Consider the following 26,508-nt stretch of genomic DNA (forward strand, 5'->3'; position numbering starts at 1 on the left):
ACCCAAGCAGATCCTGTTTGCTACCACAGGACATAAAACAACAAGGTGGCATGCCTAGCAGGTCACCGGTTGATTTAGAATAATGGCACTCCAAAAACACATGAACTACCCCCAGGACTAACAAAATAGTAATTGAGACTCACAGGGATATCCTCACATCCATGTTCCAATGTGATAAACATGCCACAGCACAACAATGTAAGAACAGGCCTCAGCAGACATACTTCCCCATGTAGCACTGATTCCCTGAGTCATGTCCAACGCGTGACCTTCACTGACACCTGGCGCTGTTGACTTCTGTTGCTCACTTCCAGTGCCCTGCCCTTTGCAATGCATAGTACTGGCTTGCCACTTCAGGTAAACAAGAGACCAGGCTAGTTGCCCTGTCCAGGGTTCACTCTGTGGGAGGACACGAAGCTCAAAGCAGCACGATCATGTAACAGGTCAGGTGGCCTGTGCGGGAGACGTGCCAAATGACTGTACAACATGAATAAAGAATTTATGCAAGGGGTTTTGTCGGAAGGTTGATCACCATTCACTGTGAGGAGGAAGAGGGATGTGGAAGTAACAGTTCTTCAGTTTGGGAACATGGCCCTGCCAGTTTATGGATGTTCCAGTCAGCTAGATCCCCATTCACACAAAAGTGTTACCTTATTTAGTGTAAGTGGACCTATAGTCTGAGTCTGTTCGATTCTCCTCTTGGACTTCCACTGCCAATGACTATCCGGGCGATACAGAAGCAACTGACTTCGGAAAAATGACAAATCTACATAAAGGCTGTATAGCTGACTTACAGATCAAGAAGGCCGATGATGACATGGAAATATACATGGAAATGCACACATCACACTTCAGCTTGACCACACAAGGCACAGGGCTGAGTGATCCTCTACTCTGGGTGTAAGCGGATATAGAGCTCTTGATACATTGAAGTGGATATGAGAAACAAATACGTGAGGAATGTAGCACTTTGATGAAGGAGGTTCCTTTAAACACCTGATCGCTACATGGGCTTTTGGCACCAAAGCATGTCTTTGAGACTTAATGGGGATTCCCCTAGAAGTTTGTAATGTTATATGTAAATAGTAGAGCATTGCTCTCTACTCTAAGAGCATGTGATTTTTCCCTAACACCCCACTCAGAAGAGATAGTAGATGCCGTTGGTATAGGAGGCACGCCGATACCTCACCCTGTGCCCACCCCTATGGAAGTCACGTTAGGTGCTGTTTCTGAACAGCAGGCATTTTTACTAAGCCTGTGTTCTCCTGTGAATCTGTTTTGGGTTAGATTTATTGTGTAAACTCAGTTCACCATTCATTGTTCCCCGATGGTGTTTATTTGGATATCCCCGCACATACAGAGCATGAAGTGCTAGCAGTAGTACAAAAAGTACCTGGCTCTGAATCTGAGGACTGGACCAGCACCCCCTGTCTGCAGCAGCGACTGTTGGACCAGGTCCCGGCCTACTTGTGGTCAACCCACGCAAATTAAACTGGGTACATGTTGAGTGCTGAACCAGTTAAAATCACATTGAATCTCGCCAAACCCATGCCGGGTGTGCACCAGTATCTTATTTCTGGACAAGATGAAGAAGAAATTTGCCCTGTCATAGAATACCTTTTCAACAAGATATCATTGTGCTGACCTGCAGTCCCTGTAATACTCCAATACTGCCTATGACAAAGCCAGGGAAAGAAGTGTACTGTTTTATTCAGGATCTGCATGCAGTGAATGCCATCATATTGCCATCTTTTCCTGGGGTACCCAATCCCACAACCATTCTGTCACATATTCCTTACGCTGCCAAGTATTTCATTGTTGTAGATTTGGGTTCAGCATTTTTCTCTATACCCATACACCCAGAGAGTTAGTATCTCTTTGTGTTCACGCATAAAAGGATGCAATATACATTCAATCATCTCTCAATGGGGTATGTAGAAAGCCCCACACTGTTCTCCCAAATTCTAAAGAAAGACCTAGACTCAGTGCAGTTCCCAGAAGGGTCACTGCCAGTGCAGTACGTAGACAATCTGCTCATAGCTCCCCATCCTTGGAAGCGTGCTAGGAAGACACACTGGTTCTGTTGACAGTGCTTGCTGAAAAGGGCAAGGCAACAAAGGACAAGTTACAGTTATGTATGTCTGCCCCACGTGCGATACCTGGGACATGAGATTTCTGCTGTTGAAAGATACCTGTCCCATAATTGAATTTCCCCGATCCAAAAAGTCCCAAAACTATGGACCAAGAAAAAGATGAAAGGGTTTATTGGGATGGTTAGTTACTGTCAGCAATGGGTCCCCGGGTTTATAGCTATCATGAAGCCCCTTTATCCTTGAACCCCTGCCATGGTCCCAGGAAGCGGAAGATGCTTTTGTCACCGTTAGGCAGGTGCCCGCAATGGCTCCAGCTTCATGTCTGACAAATTATAGCAAGCCATTTGTTTTATTTTGCAAGGATTGCAACGGGTTTGCTCAAGATGTGTTCACCCAGTTACACAGGGATAAGCATCTACATGCATCCTATCACAGCATAGCTCTGGAACCAGTGGTAGCGAGGATCCCAGCATGACTGTGGGATGTCACTGCTGCTGCCTTATTTATTGAGAAAACAGACTCCTTGCTGCAAGGGCATCCTGTCAATATTTCTGTCTCCCACAACGTATTGTCATTACTGCTAAAAGGTAAACCCCAGCATTTATCTAATTCCTACCTCACGAGGTATAAGAGGCTGCTCATTTACACTGCCAATGTGACCCTAAATCACGGTCCTGTCCTCAACCCTGCCTCATTGTTACCAGCCCCAGAGAATCGCAAGCCATATGACTGCCAGCTGGTCATAGACACACTGCTGTCCCTTCATACTGAATTGGCTATTGTGCCCCTGATGAACCCAGAGCTCATTCTCTTCACTGATGGTTTGGGAACCTGTATTCCAGAGACCGGAGAATTGGTTTCTGGGTATGCCGTATGCACGCCCCACTCAGTCCTAGAAGCCTACAGATTGCCCACAGCCAAGTTGGCACAAGTAGATGAGCTTGTGGGACTCACACACAAATATCTTGTTTGTGTTGCAGATCCACGGTTACCCATCTCATCTCTTGCCAGTCTGGCGATCCTCCAAGATCAAGCTCCGAGACTGAGAAGGTGACCTCGACTCGGAGTAGGCATAGCCTGTGGGTGGACTCCTTGTGGCACTCCTCAGATGGCCACCTAGTGGTGCCCAAGGTATTGCTCCCTTACCTGTTCCGTGACGCACATGAAGTGGTCCATTCAGGTAAGAATGCCATGATCACGTTACTCCAGAGAGACTGGATAGCACCTAGGTTAGTGGCTGTGGCCCAGCACTTTTGCGAACACTATGTAACTTACTTGTTTGTCATATAATTTGGGGAGAGTGGTGTCCACGAAACTATCTGCACTCCCAGTACTGGAAAGGTTAGTTCTTGAACGTGCAGCTAGATTTCATGCTTGACGTGTCTGTCTGTACTGTTTGGTGGTAATACATGTTTTTCTGTCGTGGTGGGAAGCCTACCTGTGTCGAAAGTCAGATGCAATCATTATAGCCAAGAAACTGCCAGCTGAATGTATGCCCCGGTTTGGACTGCCCCTTGGCATAGACAGCGACCGAGGTACCTACTTCACTGGTCAGGTTACTAGGGAAGTATGCAAGGCTCTGAGAAACGCACAGCCATTTCATGGCACATACCACCAATGTTCTAATGCGCACGTAGAATGCTGTGATGCTGACCTTAAGTTGAGATAAAAGTATGTAGTGAAATCTGGTTGAAGTTGCCCCATGCTCTCCAGTTAGTCACATTGGCCATGAGAAAAAACCCACGGCGAAAGCATGAACTGTCCGCACATGAAATCCTTAAAGGATGCCAATTGAAAATGGAAACTGCTCCTCCTGCATTTCCCCGTACCTTGAGTTTAACACTAGAAGATAACACATTAATCCAGTACTGTCACACATTGATTAAGACTGTCCGATCTCTCCACATTCAGGTCCACAATGCCTTGCCGGAGCCAGCCCTGGGACCGTGACACCCTCTGCAGCCAGGTCACTGAGTCCTGGTGAAAATCCACCAGCAGAAGACATTGCTTCAACCGCGGTGGCACAGCCCTCACCAAATCCTCCTCACCACAAACTCTGCAGTGTAGTGTAATGGGATCCCGGCCTGTATCTACGCATCGCATTGCCACAAGGTCCCCACTCCATCCAATGGCATCACCATGGAAACAACCGATCTTCCTCAGACAAGCTCTGGAGATGTCAAGACTTCCGACACCACTGTCTATGATGCCTCCATCTCTGTGTCAGTGGCAGAATTATCCTGTGTTTCTGGAGCAGACCGAACTATACCAGAGAGCGAGGGACAGACCTGCAATCAGCCAATATGTTCATGTGCTGAGCTAAAACTTGCAGCTGCTGAGTCTTTTTACCACAGTGAGGGTCTTGCTGGAGCTATTGCTAAAGCTCCTCCAGCAGGTGGTCACAGTGCTGGAGGAAACTATCCTGATTCAAGTTCCCCTGCTAGCTCACCACCTGCACAGCATGACATCCCTGAATCTCAAAACGGAACTTTGCTTGGCTCTGGTACTTGCAAATGTTGTAGTTCAGGTACCAGTAGATGGAGCCTGGAACTTCGGAACATTTGAACTTTGGAACATTTAAACGTTTGAATATTTAACCCTCAAAAGTTGGACCATTTGAGCTTTCTGAACTGTGAATCAATCTCGACGTCTACCTCACGTTACCCATCACCCAGAGTGATGGGACTAACCACAGCCAAGCTTCTCCACCTTCACCCCGTGCCTCCCGGAGCCGGACTGATTGGGTGGACCAGAGCCATTGGGGAGCCTCACCAAGGCCACCATGTCTGGATATATATCTGTTATTATAGTGATTGTAAGATGAATAATGGCCTCCAATGTAAATGGAACTCATTACGAGGTAGGAGGTAGCCATGGCGCTATTAGCGCCATGGCTACCCCCTTACCGCATTCCGGGTCCGTGTTCCCGGAATGGGGACTTACCATGTCATTCCGACCTTTGCGGGACCAGTAAGTCCCCATTCCGGGAACCATTCCCCATTCCCATTTGAGCCCCCAAATGATTGATGGATGTTGATTCCATTTTGGCAGATGTTCACATTTTTCTGGGTACATGTCTCGGTTAGATGCTGTACAAATGAAAGTGTGTGAGGTTCAGCTAATGATGTGTACCATTGATTTTCTTGAATAAAAACAGTTTCTGGAGTATGTTGCAACAGTCTAATTAGCTGTGTGATATTTTTTTCTATGTTATGTGGCAATTTTACATTTTCTTCAATATGGAGGTTATCTTTGTTTTCTTTTTTCTTCATTTTTTTTTTCTTTTTGCCATGGTACTTTCTTAATGCTGCTGCTTCCCTATTTTTAGCTGTTCCGTGATGCTTCTGCTTTCTGTCTGAAAGGAAACTTGAAAAGAGAAATGTGCATATGTCCTTTTTTTGTTTTGTATATCAACCTTTTAAAAATGTTATGTTAATAATTCACAGACATTACATACAAGTCTCATGGTGATGCTTCTTCTTCTTGGCTTTGTGTTATAGGACCTGGGGACTAACAATTGCTGCAATGCATTCCTCAAACACAGGCCGATTTGAAGTGTTTGCTTTAAAAGTACCAAAACATAACCATACACTGTAGACACTTCTATTTATTTCAACATATGGGGCCTCATTAGGACCCAGGCGTTAAGGGGTTAACGGCGCCGTAAAAGGTGTCGGCGCCGTTAAACCCTTAACGTCTTACTACGAGGTCCTTTTGTGGGACCCGACCTTAACGGCTGGTCTAGACCAGCCGTTAAAGTAGAGGCCCGCAAAGGGACTCTCGAGGTAAGTACGGTACCGCAATTTGCGGTACCGTACTTACCGCCTTCCCCATTCCCATTATGCCCTATGGGGCAAAAATGGGAATGATGAAGTGCCATGGTGGCATGGGGAATTACCGCCCCGCCAACCTTGGAATGGGGTGGTAATTCCCCATTCCGCCATGGCGGACTCCGGCATCGACCATGGTGCTAATAGCACCATGGTTTTCCGCCGGAGTCCTAATGAGGGCCAGGGTCATTGTAATACCTGTAATTGAATATATGTATGACTTTATTTATTTCTAAATATTTCTAAATGTAACTACATTTGTAAATAGGTTGTTAAAATGTGTAATTTTATTTATGTACATTATTACATACATATACCTTTTTAAACTTCATTGCATTTAATAATTATGAGTATTATTTACTCTTACATGGAGTTGTTTTAATTATTTGTAAGGCAGATGTTTTGTTTTGTTTTGTGTGTTTGTAATCAAAATGACTCTAATTACAAGTGCAAACCATACAATTACTAGATAAAATACACATAGGCATATCACCTACCTAAACATATAACTGAACAACATGTGCATTTGAAAGTACATATGCTTGCAAGTAAAGCATGTGTATGTTTTCATGTATGTTATCCTTTTTAAAGCCACCCATGTTTATCTAAAAACTATCGGTCAATATGTAATCAGAAACATTGGGCCTTATTACGAGTCCGGCGGTAGCCGTGCTATAAAAAACGGCAGCCTGCCGCCGGACCCGAAATACCATTCCGCCTCCATGATTGCCAGAATCACCGGGGCATTACAACCCCGGTGACCCGGTAATTCCGGAGCCGTAATTTCGTAAATACCCATTCCCATGGAGTCCAATAGGACTCCATGGGGATGGGGACGTCTATGATGGAGCCGGTGTTTCCATTTCCGCCTGCAGGCAGGTGGTGTGACGAGTGACACCTCCCGCCTGCAGAACTCGGAATCAGCCGGTCCAGAAACAACGGTGGCGGCGGATTTACCGCCAACATTGTTTCCGGACCAGCAGACTCTAAATGAGGCCCATTGTGTTTATTTGTGTTCCAATTTAAACGTAGTTTAACTCCTTTGAAATGTCCGTACATTACGTTTGTCATCAACTACACACCAAAAAATAAAGGAAAATTGGCTTAATTTTGAATTCACGCACTTGCAAATGTAAACTAGAAGCTACGAGTAAAATATAATGTCTGTACATTTGCTTATTAATATCTCTCGTACATGGAACATACATGTGATTACAGATGTTAATCCCATTAACAGTGCAGATATGTGCAACATACAAAGTTGCATACATGTTTTATTAATTGGACGTACATATGCTTTGTAGTTATGGAATGCGCTGAACAAATGACGCATACCTTTAATTATACTGACGTTAACCACATATACATGTAGAAAAAAGCATACATATACATGTTTGGTGCTTATGTGTGTTTGCATGTAAAGCACAGACTGGAGGTCAAATGTGTGATTTCAGGAGGGTGTAAGTATGCACACTTCAGTTTAAATAAAGGGTACCTCATTTATGTATGTGTTCATTGTATAATAATAATGGGAGATGTGTTTGTTTTCTACTAATGGACAAATGCATACTGGGTGGTATGTTTGGTGTTTAGGTATGTGCGCATGTGAAAGACAAACTAGGAATACAATGTATGATTTAAACATAGTGTACGTAGTTAAAGTCTACACTTTAATCTACAGTAGGCATACCACGTTTACGCAAGGATACTTCCAGTATGTTTTGTACTGGGCGTACATATGGATGGTGGACAGTGCAAGCATGAGCTATGTTTTTTCGGGATCATACTTCTTGGATGTTTCACATTTCTGCGAATACTAATATTTGCTCAATTTCTTAAATTACACATAAATGACAGTAATATGTTGTACTATTTTGTGTGATGTTGAAGAGGTATGCACATGTGTGTATCTTATACATATCAATGCATACAACAAAACTTAAATAACATAATTAAATAATCATTGAAGCAAACTGAAGTAAGGGGAAACGTTTAAAAGTTTCCTAACGTGCAGCGAGTACTGTTGATAGTTTTTTGGCATCCATTTTCACATGCTGAAATTCCACTTAAATCAAAATTGAACAGGAGGTAATTTTGTACAATTTAGTGCACAGTGTATAATAATGTGACATGCGTACATTTTGATATAATGGAACGTGCTTGAACAAATGTATACTTGCATTATGTTTGGTGTTTATGTGCGTTTTCATTTGAAAGACTACAGGTAAAATGAACCATTTAAATGGTGTACATACTCATAGTGTATGATTTAATTTAAAGTAGGGCTAGATCATTTAGGCAACATACTTCTGTTATGTTTTGCATTGGGCCTACATATGGATTGTGTGCTTTGTAATCGTACACTATGCCTTTACGCAATCATACTTCTTGTATGCTTGGCATTTTGTGACTACTAAAGTTCACTGGAATGCTTATGTTACATATAAATGACAGAAATAACTTGTAATATTTTGCATGTGATGTAGCAGGGGTATATAGATGTGTGCATGTGGTATATCTTAATGCATACACCATCATGTAAATAACGCTATGATGTGACCATAAGGGGAAAAGTTGAATATTAACTAACCTACATTAGATGCAGGCATATTATTTTGACATCCATTTGCAAATGTTTGAATTCCATTAAAATAAAAAATGCAACAGGTGGTAAGTTTGTAAAATGTAGTGTATATTAAATGTTGATTACATTGGGCCTCATTACGACCCTGGCGCTAAGGGGTTAACGGCGCTGTAAAAGGCTGCGGCGCAGTTAAACCCTTAGCGCCTAATTACGAGGTCCCTTTGCGGCTCCCGAACTTAACGGCTGGTCTGGACCAGCCGTTAAAGTACGGACCCTCAAAGGGACCTTGGAGGTAATTACGGTACCGCAATTTGCGGTACTGTAATTACCGCCTTCCCCTTCCCCATTGAGCCCTATGGGGCAAAAATGGGAATGGGGAAGGGCCAATGGTGCATGGGGAATTACCGCCCCGCCAACCTTGCAATGGGGTGGTAATTCCCCATTGCACCATGGCGGACTCGTTACAATACCGGCAGCAACCATGGTGCTAATAGCGCCATTGGTTACCGCCGGTGTTGTAATGAGGGCCATTGTATAATAATACATAAGGGTACTTGGAAATTAAAAGGAAGTTACACTTCCTTCTTGTTTCCTTCCCATAATGTAGCTTTGTGAATCCCAGTCAGAGTGGGTGTTTTTCTGCAATGTTTGCACATGCTTTTTGAAAAATGTGTGCCAGGGATTGTTTTGTTATGTTGATTGGATGTTTTTGTAAGCAGGGATATGGGGGGTCATTACGACCCTAACGCTAAGGGGTTAACGGTGCCGTAAAAGGCTGCGGCGCCGTTAACCCCTTAGCGCCTAATTATGAGGTCCCTTTCCGCGACCCGACCTGAACGGCTGGTCTGGACCAGCCGTTAAAGTAGGGACCCGCAAAGGGACCTTCGAGGTAATTACGGTACCGCAATTTGCGGTACCGTAATTACCGCCTTGCCCAGTCCCTATGAGCCCATTGGTGCAAAAATGGGAATGGGGAAGGGCCAATGTTCAATGGGGAATTACGGCCCCGCCAACCTTGGAATGGGGTGGTAATTCCCCATGGAACATTGGTGGACTCGATAGAACACCGGCAGCAACCATGGTGCTAATAGCGCCATGGGTTACCGCGAGTGTTGTAATGAGGGCCATGGTCTTTTTTGTTTTAAAACTGTGAGCAGCATTGCAAGTATTGTGCTTTTATACTTGTGTTCTGTTTTGTATTTTATTGATATTTATAAAGCACCTTTGCCAAAGTACTTTACATAATTTACAAGAAACTGTACAACATATGATTTAGATAGGATCCAAAAATGAATTAGCAATGGAGAGGAGCTAATTAAAAGAATGAGAGGGGAGAAAATGGGCTTTTATTCTGATATGTAAGATGTGAAGTGAAGGGAAAGACCGAATGTCGGTAGGCAGGGAGTTCCCAAATGTAGGTGCCAGAAGATAAAGCTAAAATGAGAACAATCACTTTGAGTTTTTGGGACAGGGAGAAGATGCACATTTTGAAAACGGAGAGAGCGGGTGGGCCAATAGGAAGATACCATAAAGCACAAGTAAAGTTGATGGGGTGCTTCACCAAGCTAACATGTGAAGACAATTGAAAGAAAATGGAAAAGAAGATGAATTTTGAAGGGAATGAATGAAATAGACAGAAGAGATGGAGTTACAGAAGATCGGGGAGGTAAAGAGGACAGAACACAAATTCGTGGAATTGCAGACAGAAAGAAGTGGAGAAGATAAAAAGAAAGACCCACTAGGATGGCAGGGCAATAATCAAGTCAAGAGAGAATAGACGAAGAGATGAGATCTTTAGCAGCATAAAATATGGAAAAGATTGCATATGATGATTTAAGTTAGCGAAATGTACTGTTGTTTGTTAAAAGTAGCATTACCTGTGTATGTTTAGTGCTTTTACAGTGCATGTATTCTAATAGGCTGTCTGACAGTAAGTGTTGTGTTGGTCGAATGTGTACAATGTTGCAGTTGGTAAGGAAGTGTACATTAAGCATTAATGCTCAAGATATGATGCAGGTTGTACGTGTGTATATGCTGCAGCTGGGGAGTTGGCATGGAAGCATATGTTACACGTTATTGCTTAATGTACAATGTTGCCGCTCTGTGCTTGTTTGCTGCTTGTAAGCTGGAAGCATTGAAACATACATTATGCCTCCTACCTTCATATAAGCAGCTTGTACACACACACACACACACACACACACACACCCCTCCCCCCCCTATATTGTGTAGTAAATCACAGCATTCACACTGTGCATGTCTGTTATTTAGGTCCATTTTAAGTCATTCACAAGTCTATTTTTAGAAATGATTTGCCTGTCCACCCATTTTTTTAAAAAAAAAATGTATATGTGTAGCAAATATTATAAATATCCAAGTTGTCTATTTTTAGATATTTAGGTGAAATAATTGGTTTACCCCACAAGAAAACCTCATGTTAAAGCTGTAAAAATGCAATCAAAACAACATTTGTTAAAAATATGAAGCCACCCATGAAGAATTCGGTAATTTTCCATGTAGGGGCAGCTGCCTCCAAACGTTGCTGTTAAATTTGTTACATTTATTTCATGGAAGGTTTTGCTAGTTATCAAATAAGCTATGTTCTGATACTTCATAGACAATTTGACATAACTATGCCATGTGTCAGAATAATAGCGGTCTATATAGAAATATGAATTTAAGGCCATGGTCAACATCTGAAGGATATTCCCTTAATGGAAACATGTTTTTATTAGAGAGGTGATTGATTCTGTTGAACAGATATCTCTGCATTTATGCCTTTTGTAGGTTATTCTAATCGGGTGACATCTCCTTATGGAGAATTTTCCACCCACCGCAAATGAGGCACGCACACATTTAATGTATTTATCAAGTTCTTTTAATGAACCTGAGACACTCCAGTCTAACAGTATTGATTCCCTATAGCCTCTCTCTCCTTTTGGGATAAGAAATACACAGGTTTACAGTGAATGTCTATTTACTAAGACTAGAAATAATGAAACCAATTTAAGATCTAAACAAGTGATACACATTTACCATTCTGCATGAAATCCTGATATCAGTGGTTACTACAATGATGAAATATCAATACACTGGTCAATTCAACTTTTTCTTTATTAAAAATAATTGCCTCCTTTTTTCTCAATGGATATGTCTGTGTTTCAAACAATACTTTAGAAAGTTCAATTTAAAAATAGGTTGCTTGCCAATCCTGCATGTAAATCACTTGCAAAGGGAAACATGTCTATTTAACATGCATGTTTGCTAGATTTCCTTCCATAGTTCTTCGATTGTGTTAATGTGTAAAAAGTGCATGTTTGTCATTTTTCAATGGCCAATTTAAAGAGGGAGAAAAATGGGGATAGTTATAAAAAATCCCCTATTTTCCAAAACAGAACACTGCTCAGTGATATAACCCGGACATGACTTCAATTACATTATTTTGCTAGACATGTGCAAAGTGAGACACAATTTGGCACCCAGCCTGTACTTGGCCATTATTGTACAGAAAGGGAGTCGTGGCTCTTCCAATATATACACCATTTGGGTCTATTTTGCCAACCCCAAAGATATTCCAGAAGCGCTTACACTTCTGAAATGTTTAATAGTTTCCGAGGATGTACAGTCTATTGATATACTGGGTACTTTCACAAATAAGGGGGTTGGGATTTAATATATTCCCCTTTAGAGTATACATCCACTGAGAATTATATTTATGCATAGCATTATACTGACATATGAATAGATTTTGGCTGTCTCACAGACAGTTGGGTACCCTCTCACAAACGGGTTGAATTATCCCCCGTAGTGACAGATGGGCATTATTCAGCTAGATGTGTCAGATTGTCTCTGAAGCCTGTTTCTCTGCTTCTGCATTGGGCCTGTATGCTTCCTGTTCCCTCGAGGAAGGCCTGGGGTTGCTTTTCATGTGTCAACCTCTCACAGTGTTCTGCCAGTGATCTATAATAAGTCCAACGAAAACCAAGCTATTCTAGTATCCTTTCAGTTGTTGTCAATTATTCTTTCTATCCCTTCTTCCAGTCAGTCTATCCTCATTAATCTATGGGTTGGGACTTTTATACATTAGAAACCACTCTCTTTAGCCATGTCTATAATTTCTCTATTTGAATTGGTCAGTCTATGTGATTGCACACTAAATCATCCCCTTTGTACTCATTGGGCACATAAATGAAGAGGGCACTCCAATGAGAGTAAAACTCTAACCAAGTTTCTCTCCAATCTGATGTGATGTCATCTTGGATATTTTCCATTAAACAATTGTGAGTTTCTAAAACATTATGTTCCACACATGTGATTAAGTTACTAATTAGTTTTCTGGATTACTCTCACTCAGGCGTATCAAATGATGCTATTCTCCCTATCAGCCATGTGAAACTCGTGTTGGAGATTTTAGCTTTTTATACTCTGATACTTTCACTCAAATATTCTATTCCCATCCGAAAATATTGCCCGAGCCTGCATAGAAACTAGGATATATGACTCACTAACAGGCAACCTTTCTATGCAAAAATACCTACATTAATATCCCTGGCATGTTTGAAAGAATACCATAAAACTATTGTTTTACATTCAGCTTTAAAAAGTAAGTTACTACAACACTCCTATCAAATGATATTCAGGAAAATATGATCTCTTATATAATAGTCAAATATGCACTTATTTTACTTTTTAACAAAATATTAAACAGAAGTTCCATTCCCTGGCAACAGCCATATGGTGTCCGTTCTTTAAGGCTTCAGAGCAGGGCAATGTATGACCCCTGAGCGACCTGGTTGTCATGGCACTATTGTCAGAAGGTTAGTTGAAATTAGGCTAGTCAGAGCAAAATGTTGACATAGTTCTCTGTCTCTTAAGTGTTTATGCCAGTTGGCTGTCACAAATGATATGATATGATATGATAATGATATGATAAGTCATTTATAATGCACCTGTACACAAGTGTTTCTAGGTGGGAATGCATCTGCAAGTGTGGATAGCATCCTTTAATGGAAAGTCTATTTGATGAGACCTCCTGATAATCTGGGCAAATCCACTGAGGGTCTAGGTTTCAGAAGAAATTTCTGTATTTTTAAGCAATCCTTGGATAGACCTTGTGACAAATGGAAACTGTTAATGGGCCTAATTTGTTTTATTACCATGGCTTGCTTTTCAGAACAAGGAGAACATTTGATCAGTTAGTGCAAGTACTCTGTCATAAGGTTTATAGCCCAGACTCTATGCCTTGGTTTCTTTCTTTTGGGAGATCATCTCCTCAGCACTGTAGCTGGGCCAGGGAAAATCTAATTTTGCTTTTTAGCCAATGTTGATGGTTTAATGTACAACTGTAACACATAAAGTGACTTTTCATTTTCACATTTCTTTATCATAATTTGTTCTTAAAGTCTCTGCAGGTTCCAATGTATAAGGCTACTTCTCAGTAAATAAGAAATCAGAAATAATGTAGGCATCAACTCAGTTGTAACTTTTCGTCAAACTGCTGTGCTTTTTCATCCCAGATAAGCTGTTCTGCATTTAACAAAGATTGCTGTATAGTTTCATGTAACAAAAAAGATTGGCTTTGTGCTTTATCATTTGCTGTGAACAAAACACCTTTGTTGTACATGGATGGTATGCTGACATCAAGACCTGTCCTTGCATGTGTTTCTTTCAAATCCTTTGTGCAGAATGCAGTTCATATATTTATTGTTCAATGTGGAATGTTCCTTTTCTTCTTTGTTTTGTATAGATTTTCCTCCACTATATACATACCGACAAGGGAGCAAGGACAATGGGACCTTTCATATATAAGTATGGTTACCGGCAACTTTGAGGTATTTGGCCTTTGCTCTTAGTGATGTCCTATCTGTGGGATATCAAAAAGAATAAAAGGTAAATACCTCAAAGTCAGAGGTAAATACAAATCCCTTTGTGCTTGCTCAATTGGTGGGTTTATAGGTATAGTTGTAAGGGACATCTATTCAACAGAATGAACCACCTTTCTAATTAAATGTAAAGATGCATCTCTATTCGGACTTGTCAACTGAGTTCTCAACCCAAATGTTTCTTTCATCATGTTTCCGGTACAGGCCAACAAATATCCCGTTCACAATGATTCTTCTCCCAAAAATTGTACTGGCAATATGTGCAAAGCCAACATTATAATTGTTCTTACATGGCAAGATAGGCCTACACTGATGCAGCCAGTGTGGGCATGCTTTCTTAAAGGGGCATATTTTACTAGCATTATGGAAAAAGGCAACATTATAAAGGGTCTTACCTGGAAATACTTGCCTGCATTGGTTCAGCCTGTGTAGGGTAAACCTCCAACAACCACACCGGGAAATAGCAACCCTCTAGGGAAAAAGTCTCAGTGCACCCTTTTGTGTGAAGAACAAGAGCTTTATTTGTACACAAAAAGGAAATGGCCACAGGGTATTATAAGTCCACTGTTGCAGAGCTCTCTCTCTTCTTCAAAGCAAACCGCACATTATAACTACAAAAATCGTCACCAGTGACACACATGATATACAGTGTCCATCCCCCACCCTCATTGGCTGCTGCCTATATGAATACTACTGATTACATCTGAACCCCTAATTCATTGGCCAAATCCTCTTCACCTCCAACCTCTCCACAAGTGGGTTTCGATCTCTTCAACTTCGGATGCTGTTAGGTGATTGGTTAGGTTAATGAGAGCACTGCCCTACCCTAAGGTCTAATCATGTGATGTGCACCTGGCTGCCAACATGAGCTCAGTGGATAACTTAGAAACTCTTTTCTCATCCCACACACACAGGCACCCCCACCATGCCTCCCTGTTGCAATCTTATAAGAGTTGGCATCACCCTTTGCTCTCTGTAGTACAAATTCTGGGCCTCTTTGTTCTCTCTGCCCACCTTATCAGCCACTCCCCTGAGAGGCAGGCCAGGGTTTCCTGCAGGTCCCACAAATCAGTCTAATTTGTGAAGGGTTTAGGAGTTTTGCTCATAGGCATCTGGTAGTTAAAATGGGATGGCTATTATTCTGAGGAGCGCTGGTTTCCTAAATCTCAACTTTTTGTTTTGGCAGCTTAAGACCTCTGCCCTGACCCCCATGGGTTTGTCTTTTATGACCATCCACAGCCCTCCTCGTGTGTAAGGCTGCACAAATTCCTTTCTAGTTTCGCAAAGCTCTAACCGTATACATTTGTTTTTATGTGTGTGTTCCCTACCTTAGTGGGGATGGAATATTCAAGCATGAGGCCTTGTTGTTGGGTGTTTTCAACACGGCCTGCAAGGATACAGGCCTACCTTTGTGTATGGTGTCACTTCTGTTTCTCATCATTGAACAGGGATTTGTGTCATGTGGGGTGTGTGCATGCAGTCTATCTACCCAGCTCTCTATAAAACTTTTCTTGGTTTACCTTACATATATGTAAGTTTCTACAATAAACACGCTGTGTACTAGTCATCTATATCCACAGCACTCCCCTGTACCCACTCATGTGCATCTCCCACATATTAGTATATTTTCCGCCGTATACATCGTTTGGGAGGGGCTGGGATCTGAACGTACATCCCAACATTCCCTCTTTAGTTATTCTTCCATTAGCTAATCCTTTCTTCTCCTCCTACCCACTTCATCCTTAGGGACCCACACACTACATATATGATGTAAGCTTTCCACATCTTGGGCATACTTCTCTGGGGCACATTTGAGGTAAATACAACCTCTGTCACCTGCTAAATCAACCCAATCCTCTGTATAAATCTCTGAGTCTGGTGGGGATGAAGTCAGGGTCCCTGAAGGGTCTACGGGTCTTTCAATTCTGACCATACGTGGCTTATTCGGATCCTCCATCTGTACCTGCCTATTCTTTGTTCCCAAGAGAGCATTCCTGGCCCAATTATAACCATCATCAATACACTGTTTGGGAAAGTCTTGGCACAGCATTGAACTATCATTTGGCACCTGCAGAACATCACCAACAGGACCACCACGATAGGGACCAATATCTACACCGCTGCTCCAAACCATGCCGGTACCCACAAGAACAGTGTGTCGAACTAATCTTCAGCCTGCCCCCCTGCTTTGTTTTTTTTATATGTCTGTCTTCAAATTGTGTTAGGCCACTATGATGTGTCAGGGACCCATTTTCGGAATTATTTGGCGGGCCGCATGTACAGCAAGACAGTCAAATGTTTTGACGCACGCCTCCTACCATCACCAATAGAAGGTCCAAAACGTACCAGTTCTGAAGGGTCATCAACTGAATCAACTGCAATTTACTCTTGATAGCATTCAGGCCTTTCTCAGTATCATTTGCCAGCTGAATCATCTCCGACCTCACAATCTGCAACCATTTGGCGTTCACTGCGGCTTGAACCCCTAGCAGCAGTATGGAGGCAAAAAACACTTCAGTTTTGGTATACAGATAGTATTTGTCTGGGTGTGACGGTGAACCACTTTGCATGCATAAGTGATAAATCTAAAACACCATCCTGAAGCAGGTTCAGCAATTCGATGACTTGAGAATCCACCTGGTCGCCCTTCACCTCCCAGAGAAACCTGACTGGAGGAGAAAGGTTCCCAGCGAAACCCTCTGGGGAAGAAAACCCTGATACAGAGTCTGGGTGCTGGATTGGTCCACAAAAAGTCCCTCTTCTAGTGAAGTGTCCTTATGATCATAGAATATGGTGGTAGATAGATTTCCCTAATAATAGAAGGGTACGATTAGAGATGGAATGGAGAAAGGGTTAAGTCTAGTAGAAAGTGTATTACTCTTTAGGGCCGGAAGGATTCTTTGTTCAGCAATGGTCCTGGAAACTGGTAGTAGGCAGGATCAAGCCGGATCAGGGGGGTTAGTAGGAATCTGATAAGACAGAAAAGATATGAGCCAAGCACGCGGAGTTACAGGCTAGGGTGAATGAAAACATCCCTACAACTGTAGTGGTTCCAGATGTCGGGGCTTGTGAGCTTCTCCACAGAGGATCGGGAACAGCGCTGTGGCGATGGATTTCCAGAGCCTGGAGGAACAGAAGGTGGAACGCTCTGATAGCTAAACCAAGGGGGTAGAAAAACAAACAGGTAAGCAATAACGAAAGAGGAAGGCTAGGACGTGTGTGGTGAGCAATGGAGCCGTAACGTACCGAACAAGCGGCTACTTCCGGTTGTGGTGATATTGGTATGGAAGGAGAGATATGAACCGGAAAGCCAGGAGAGATCCTGAGAAAGACCGAGGGAACATCGGTAAGCGAAAAGTAGTAAGAGTAAAGTCACTGGATACAAACAGCCTAAGGGAAGTGTACTTACGGAACGTGGCTACTGTAAGAGTAGCAACGTGAAGTGGAACTGGAGAAGCCGCATGAAATACTGTATCCGGCCTCAGGAGCGGAGCCGGCCCACATGAGCCAAGCCCAACGTCTAGAACAGTGCTTCTCCCTGAGGACGCCATCTTGGAAGAGGAAGCATGAACCAGTGCCAAACGTCGCCAACAGTGCCACACTGACCAGCCATGCCTGTGAGCTGTGACACTGGGATGGCCTTGAGCAACTTGGATGAGTCTTCGGACAAATGATTTGATCTCTTTGTTCATATCTTCATTGAGGGCTTCTTTCTTTTCCCTTGCAGGGGTTGGGTTTTGACTTGCTTCTGTCACTCTAGGATAGACTAAGGTGCAATTCTTATATGTGCTTCAGGCACCATGACAATAGTTGAGTGCAATGTTGTCAATGCACAGGTGCCTCGCCAGGATGGTGAGAGATGCAGGTATGCTTGCTGCCTGCATACCCAATAGAGGTCCATAAGAGCCACTGTTTCTTTAGCAAGGTCTTGGATGAACAGTGTCTTACTACATTTGATGTTATTCCCAATGAGAACTGTCCCATATCCTCGAAAGCAAAAGTCATATTCTTCAGCCACTTGGACCTTCACTGGAACTTCTCGTGTCTCAATCCATGTTAGTTTGGTCACGTGCGTGGCCCATATGGTGAAACAGTTTTTATTGATATTCCATATAACTTCTTCTCCAAACCCTGCCAACTTCCCTGCCGCACAACTCACCACTGCCTTTTCCCATCTGTTGGACATAAATAACATTCCCTCCAATTTCATCATGGATCGTGGTTTACATTGAGGAGCACTATCTTCTTTGGCACATTTTTCTTCACCCTTGTCCATCAATACAACTTGTACTTTGTGCCCCGGGAACAAACTACAAACCCGAAAAAGTGCCAGGTGAGCCAAACACTGGGCTTCCAAGGATGGCATCCCCTGGGGTACTAGCATTTTGGGCACCCCTGATGCATGGGAGATGAGGGAGCCGACATACCAGCTCCTGTTATACCTCTGTTTCCCCACTGAGAACACGTGGCTGTACCACACATTACTAAATTCTGGGTGGCGGAAATCAGACATAATATCAAAAACACATCCTTTGTATTGAGCATATTCATTTTCTTCATCTAGTCCCCTTTTAAGCCACAACTTTAATTGTCATAATATTGTGTCCTGTATACATATTCTCTTGACATTCACTACAGTAGTCATAAAATCATCAGTGGGTATTGTGGAATCAAAATATTCACTATTTCCACATCTACCTATACTATACTACCCCCTTTATATGTCCTAACCACATAAACGTCCTAACCATATAAACCTACTTGACCAATGCAAAAATATACCAAACAAAAACCCACAGCAAAGATATAAAAGAAACCTAGTACAGTGAACCTGTAGAACATCTTGAGTGTACTGGAAAAAGGAGAGATAAACCATGTAATGTCATTAGGAAAAGTCATTGTTGTCAGAATGAAAATAATAACATACAAATAGCAGTGTATCGATATTACAACATACAAGTACGCAAATATATTGGACCAATAACTCGAGGCTACAGGTGTGAGAAACCTACTGCAATGATCAAGAAAGAACCATAAATCCTGTTTCCTTCTTCATATAATAATTTACAAAAACATTCAGAAAATGTACTCATAGAAGGAGATAATGTTTGGGGCGCCTTCCTAACATTGGAGAGGTGCACCCAATATGCAGTTCTTTCACCTTGCCCGCAAATGGAGTGGCATACACTACTGTGTAAGGTCCATTATAGCATGGCTCACTCCACCTGCTGACAAAATTACGCACATAAGCAGCATCTCCAGGATGTAGCTGAAGTGGTGGTGAGTGCACAGAATCTTGTACATTGTTGGTTTCTTCTTCCGCTCATAGGGCGCTGTCTGTCGACAAAGGTGATAGTGGCATGTGCATAGATCTCCCCATCACTATCTCGTGAAGGGAGAGGTGATGGTCCTTGCAGGGCTGAGTTCTCAAACTGAAAAGGGCCAAAGGCAAGCAATGGGCACAATTCTTTTTAAACATAACACATCATTTAGATAGCTTAGCCTTCAAAAGGCTGTTCATCCTCTCAAAATGCTGTTGGCCTGAGGGTGGTAAATGTAGCACATCGTGTGTTTAGTCCCTAGAAAAGCTAAATTTCTTTAAAGATCTCATTAAAGATGTGGGTGCCGTTATCACTTTTAAGAGTCTTGCACACTCCCCATCGGGGAAACAGTTCTCTTACTGAAAATGTAACTGCTGATTTGCATCACAATGTCTGCATGGACCAGCCTCAATCCAATGGGAGAAGAGGCACACGAGAACTATTAGATAGCAAAAGTGGTGCACCGTTCTCCCATGTCTTCAAAATCGATATAGAGGTCTCAAAATGGACCACTTGGGTAGGGCAATGTGCCCCTCAGAGTTCTCAATGTATGCCCAGCATTATATGTTTGACAGATATTACAATTTGATGTAAACACATTCAAGGGATCCTGTATATTTGGCACATACCAATCCTACCGTATATCAGCAGCAATATGCTGCTTAGACACATGCAAGGGGTAATGCAACTGGTCAAATGTTACTAAAAACCAATTCCTGAGGCATCACTACCTTCCCTGTACTAACCTGTCCCCAAACTAGATCTGTGGGAGTCTTCACACATCCCTTCCTTTGCCACAGTTGATTCTCACTCTGTAGTGCATGATCAGTCAATTCTTTAACTTCTTTAATGGGTAGGGCAGTATACAGAAACTGTATTTACAATTGCATACTGACAAGTACTGGGTGTTCAGGAATATCTGGCACTTGTAAATATGCAGTCAATTTTGTGGCCATGTCACTGCTGTTTTTGTGGATGGCACACTTAACGATTGGATTAAGTGTTGACTGTGAGAGAGCATTAATCAATCGGTCTAAGAGGGCTCAATGCTCTACTTGAGAATCATCGGCCCTCTGAAACCCTCTTCTCATCCAACTCGACAATCCTGAGTACGCGGTTGACGTCACATATGCCGAGTCCGAATAAATCAAAACTCGACAACCCTGCGCTGCCTCTAGCACCTCAATGAGAGCATTCATTTCCACATCCTGGGCAGAATTATGCCCTGGTAGTCTCCATTGAATGAAATCCTCGTAGTCTCCATCAACTAACTGGACCACTGTTGCCGCAGTATGTTGCTGGCCTGTCTCCTGGTCAATAGTCGATGACACGTCAACAGAGAATACCTATCCATCATCTAAGGCGTAATCTCATGCTTTAGGTATGTCACCATCCGGGCCTTCGTACGTGGCACAGTCCTGAACATTGTTGAACTCATTAATGGGTTCTATCATAAAGGTGGCAGGGTTTACTGTCTTGCAACAAACAATGTGAATGGATGGACTGGAAAGAATAACTTCATATGCTGAGGCCCTTTGTGTTGTCAATGTGGACTTCAAAAAGCATTCTTGAGATCTATGACAGTGAAGTGTGTGAAAGCAGTGGGTATATTACACAATATCATGTCAGGAATAGGAACCACAGGAAACTATGACTGTACTACATCATAAAGAGTATCATTCTCCAAATTGGCCCCTTCCATGTTTACACAGGATAAATAGCTGTATTACATGGAGAATTTGATGGAACTATGATGCCCTGCATAGGAGGGCCATGATGGTGTCATACATCTCCTCTTCAGCTGCATTACATAGTGGGTACTGTTTAACTCTGGGTAGCATGCACCTGGCTTCAATTGGATGCATATTGGTGCAACACTCCGCAAAAGCCCGACATCATGAGGGTTACTTGTCCACTATTTGTCAGGTAACTGAGATAGGTCCTCTTGAGCAAAGGAAGGGCCACTCCCTACCAATAGCATGGGATATGGGACGTGTTGATACTGTATCATTATTTCACATGGGATGCAAACTTCCACTATTATCTCTGCATCATTGTCCTTGTTCTCAAAGAGGTCCTCATCTGTAATGTTTCTCACGGGCTGGGTTGGGTCAATACACAACATCGTGCGCCACACTTCCCTATCAATGTCTGTTGCTATTAACACAATCCTTTCCTTCAACAGCAACACTCCTTCTATATTGAGGATGATAATACTCCCTGCAATGAGTTCTTGGGCTGGGCGGGTCTGAACAAAAATTCAAAGTGCACCCACCAGTACTGATTGTGTATGCAGTGTTAATAACAAAAAAAAAATAATGACACACATTTTAAACGACACCTGAATAATGACAAAAAGACAAATCTTTTAGTAAACGTATATATGGGGGGTGGGGTAAGGGATTAAAAGGGGTGGGGGTAGTTGAAGGAGGGTAAAACAACTGTAGAAATGGTGGTTTGGGGGTCCCCCCAAATTAAAAAAATAAATCGTCTTTTTTTGATATTCAGGTGTTGCTTAAAATGTATGTCGTTATTTAGGGTGTTGTTTTAAAGACATGGAACCTAATGATTTGCCACCTGCTTCATTGAGCAAGGCATGTGTAATCAGCATGACCCTCACATAACAAATACCGGAGTTCAAACACACCACTCCCCTTTCATTAAATAAGATGGTCATATTGAGCTTGCCTAAGATTTCCCTCCCCAATAAATTGATGAGGGTTGCGTTAGAAAACAACAATGGGGTCCTTATCATCCTGTCCCCTATTTTAATGGGTAGTTATTTTGTAAACGTAACCAATTATACTGCCCACAGAGAAGCTCTGAGTGTCCATTACCTCACCTGACAAAGGGAGACCTGCCTCCCTAATACACAATTTTGTTGCACCTGTATCCACCATGACAATTAATGGTTTATTGCCAGTCTCCACACCCACCAAGGGTTCCACTTCAGGGTTGGCAGTAACCGATAGAACTGGGCACACTACGGCTCTCACTGGGCTCTGTAAGGAACTCATGGTGGCAACAGTAAAGACAGCCACAAGTGATCACAGTTCAAGGGTGTTTATTAAGCTATATATGCGGGTTGGAAAAATGCCTAATCTAAGCCTAAATTTAAGATGGGAGCAAGCTAATAAAAGGGCCTATACTAAGAAAAACCTATTGCCAATCCTTACGCTAAATACAAACAAAAGAGTGTGGGATAGGATTCACAAGAGAGAACGGAGTGTTCACAAATAATAAGTCAGGATGCGGTAGTCGGGTCCCCCTTCCCCATGTTTTGAGCACGGGACAAGATAGGACTCTGGAACACAGCACAGCACAGGCTCAAGCTTTCCCAGCACAAGCTAACAGTTCCACTCTAAGCTTATCAGGGCCTTCGGTGGTTTATTCTCTTTTCTACTAAAAGTCTCTCGCCTCCGAGGACCTGAGGTTTTCAACAAAATAATAAACAAAAGTTCCTTTCTGCTTGTACGTTGGGTGATGCCTTTTCACCCCTGGATCCCCCTCTTCCGGGCTCAGATCTAGAAGAGGTCTCCAGCAGTATCAGGCCCTTCGATATTCAAACTTCTCGATTCCAAGGGTCTGATTAACTCCCAAAATATTAAGCAAAAGGTCAAATAAATTCCAAAGTTTGTGTCTGATTGACTCTGTTTGTGTTTGGGGTAATAACTGTTCACCCCTGGGTTCCCCTCTTGCAGACTCAGACCCTTCTTGATTGTTAGGCTCCCTCCACTGGGTTCACTATGGTTTTCAACACAATCTTCATCTGCGACATTTACAAATCTTAATGTCTTTTTAAACAGTTCACTGTGGACATCCCTCTCCCGGATTCGCTCTTGTCAACACACTGTTAATCGGGACTTCAGACTTCGCCCCCTATTATCGGTATTTCTCGGTCGGGTTCGCTCTTGACAACTTTACGAAGTGGGATTTGCTTCCCTTAGCATCACAATCATCTATCGGTCAAAGGCTTTCGACTGTACAGAGTATTTTACTAGACCCTTGTATGACCACTTTGACCCCCTTCCTGCATTTCTCCCAAGGCCTTTTGGTAGCGGTAGTTCAACAACAGAGTAATCACCCAGGGGTTTTCCCAGTTAGCACCCATGTGGTACTTGACTCTTCTATGCTGGCTTTCCCCTTGCGTATCAACAGTTCTTTGTACTTTCTTTAATCAGCCGCTTGCTACTTTCGTTCAACACGGTTCGGTTTCTTATCAGCTCTCCCCTCGGCTCACCGGCTGTGAAGAACCACTTGGCTTTTCTTGTCTCTGGAGTCAAGGCCGATACCATTGGGGCATGTGCCTCTCCCCTGCTTGGTTGTCAGCAGAGGAGGACCCTGTGTATAGTTGACATCTGCTGCAACACATGATGGCTATTGATCACAGTCTTACAATTCCTTTTGCAGAGGTTGCATAGGCCTTGGTCGGAAAGGGCAATGTCACTTCTCACCTTCGCACTCTCTCGATTTGCTCTGTCTTTCTCCACCTCTTGAACTGCCATGCTGAGTTAGCTCTCTCATTGTGCGCTCTGCCTCGCTCGTATTGTGCTCTCGTACTCCACCTTTTATCCCTGTGGGGAAGGGAAAAGGCCATCAGGTGGGTGTGATTATTATCAATTGCCTGACTCTGCCTGACCCTTGGTTTGGGACATGACAGGTAAACACTTTTAGCATCAATCCATTGACTGTCACAGTGTAAAGAAGTGTTCGGGTTGGAGAAAGGAGGTCAGTAAAGTTTCTGAGTATCCTACGAGTTAGGATGGAGAAAAGGGGTTATACAGGAATATAGCCCTCGTACTAGGGGTTTGGGTAAATTCGGAAGAGTGAGATTAGTAGGGGTTGTGGAAGGAACGAAAATGACCAGAGTTTTTATCGTGACCTGAACAGGGGGGATTGTGGGAATGGTAGTGAGTTGTCAATGCAGCATACTGGGGTTTCTGGAAAGAATAATCAAAAGGGGCATGTAGAGGAATGACTGGGAGTATTCAAGTGGGAAACAGGGAAACAGGGATTCTGGGGAATGTGGTTTCTAAGTGCATCATGGTGTCTAATGGATTCACCAGATGCAGAGAGAATGGTGGAGTCTGGAAAAGGAAGTTAATTGTGTTGAAGGGAGATCGAGTTGGTACAGCCCATAAAAGCCACGAGGGCCTCGTCTTCCTCGTACCTTTCTCTGATATAGTACCACATCTCACCTGTGGCATTCCCCTGAACACAACCCCAGTCTTCCCGACCCAGGTGATACTCACTCACTCGTCCACCTCCAGGGTTGGGATCTGAGAGCACCAGCCCTTCCCATGCCACCTGAATAAGGGATTCCCAAGGTCTACTTGGGAGAATACCCTCAGGTTTCTCACTGCTGTCCTAGTCTGGGTACCTGTTTGTTCCTGGGAAAATGAATGGGTTCCCTCCAATGACAGTGGCCCATTGATAGTGTGTCACTGTGCCGTTGGGTACTGCATTATTATTCTTTACTTGGGGGCCCTGCTGCTGCCCTGTAAGTACTGCATATGTTGGTGCACCACCAGAGCCTGGGGCTGGCAGCTGCGGAAATGGCATTGGGGGAGCAGGTGGGCTGTGGGAAGCGGTGCACCATATGAGCCCCCAGGGGTGGTTTTACATATGGCTGGGGGTCTGGGGCTGAACTTCTTTGAGGGTATGGGTAGACCTGATGTTGCGGGTATGCAACTACTTGCCTACTTCTGCATTTTCTTGAAAAATGGCCCACCCGCTCACACGTCCAACAATGTGCTGCTCCTTCTCCCTGTGGCCCCATTCCTCAAAATCCACCTTGTCCTCTCATGCCCCTGAAAACCCCCTTCTGCCTCGCTGAAACCCCCCTGCAAACCATTTTTGGTACTGAGGCTGGAACCCACCGTACCAATCGTATCCGCCTCCCCAACAAAGTGCCGCTCGTATGTCTGCGTGGACCCCGCAGGGCTCTACCTGCACTTCTGGATGTACTGCTGTCACTGCCCATTCCGATGCAACTTTCGGGAGTTTCTTCTGCACCAACTTTGCTTCCTCTATTTGTGCCCACTGAGATGTTTCCTTTGCTTTCTCTTTCAACTGTTTGCAGTGATGTACAATAATAGACTCTATTTCTGACCAGCACTTAGCTTCAATCATCACTATCTTATCAACAGTCTTCTATACTTCCTTCAGGTGTCCTCTTTTCACTACAAAATAAAAGAATGGAATCGCCTGGTCCCAGGAGTCTCCCCGTCTCTGGCCTACCCCATTTCCTGTATTTGCAAAATATACTGGTCGGGGTCTTCATCATCCCACATTGTCCGCTGCATTATCGATTGAAGACCGGGCTTATCTGGATATGTACGCCGCAGTGCCGCCCACACTTGGGGCCTAATGTCATTAAAATGTGCCCCATCATGACTATCATCCCCTAACTTGACTCCCGGGTACCCTGCTTTGACCCAAATGTCATCTGCGTTATCTCCCAGTATTGCAACAAGCAAACTCTTCAAGTCTCCCACGGCTAAGGTAGTACCGGCCGTCTACTTTTCAAAGGCATACATCCACTTGCCTGCTCCAGCAGTAAGAGATGGGAGCACCTTTATTAGATTATTTTTGTCCATGTGGGCCCATGGTATGTACACCCACCTTCTCCTGCTCTCTTCCTTCTCTTTTTCTATGTGCACATCCTTAATTGCTGTATTATCAATTGTAAACAAAATGTCTCCCCTCTCCATTTGTCAGACCCAACAAGTGCTTGCTGCCCATCTCTCCTGTGGAACCTTAACCTTGCTAGCACTTCCTCTGCCTTTCTGAGAGTTT

This window comes from Ambystoma mexicanum, chromosome 4q (assembly GCF_040938575.1).
Source record: "Ambystoma mexicanum isolate Mex_15411 chromosome 4q, UKY_AmexF1_1, whole genome shotgun sequence".
Classification (NCBI taxonomy): domain Eukaryota; kingdom Metazoa; phylum Chordata; class Amphibia; order Caudata; family Ambystomatidae; genus Ambystoma; species Ambystoma mexicanum.